This window comes from Notolepis coatsorum (assembly GCF_963971535.1).
Source record: "Notolepis coatsorum genome assembly, chromosome: 10".
In the NCBI taxonomy this organism is placed as follows: domain Eukaryota; kingdom Metazoa; phylum Chordata; class Actinopteri; order Aulopiformes; family Paralepididae; genus Notolepis; species Notolepis coatsorum.
Window position 1 is genome coordinate 1,809,428 of NC_140174.1, and position 510 is coordinate 1,809,937.

The following is a 510-nucleotide window of genomic DNA, read 5'->3' on the forward strand; positions in this document are numbered from 1 at the left end:
GTGTGATAACGGACCTCTGACGCGCGCTATTGACCAATCACAAGCAAGCATTTCGGCGAATGTGAAAACACCATGTAATAATATAGATTACTATATTACTACACTAATAATTTGCCGGTGCAATAAGCAAATCGGATAAAGTGGGAACGGGATACCAGAACAATTTTTTTTTACTGCAGAGCAGGAGAGACTGGGAGACCCATGTTACTGATCAAAACACACTAGGTATATCAGTGATGGCTGTGAGAATGTAGAGCTATTTAACACTTATTTGAACAAGAAAACACCACTTACAGCACCAAGAGATCACTGGGCTACTCTGTAAACACTGATCAAATTAAATATTTCTACCAGGAAAAAATAACATAGAAAGAAATCACAGCCATTCATGTTAGAATATTTTAATACTCAACATAATGAAACATACCCTTACACCTTCTCTTTCCTCATTGAATGATAGCACAAACACAACTTAAAAAGTGACGAGAAATTAATCCATCAAGTCGTACC

General features: G+C 36.9%; 1 protein-coding gene across 1 annotated transcript in view; it reads right to left on the reverse strand.

The window, feature by feature from the left end:
* Window positions 1-396: 396 nt before the first annotated feature.
* Window positions 397-510, reverse strand: part of narf (nuclear prelamin A recognition factor) — a gene marked incomplete at its 5' end in the record, with an annotated part of 34,801 nt that continues 34,687 nt past the window's right edge. Inside the window, one exon of the mRNA XM_084322308.1 lies at window positions 397-510. This exon is cut by the window's right edge and continues 3,689 nt beyond it.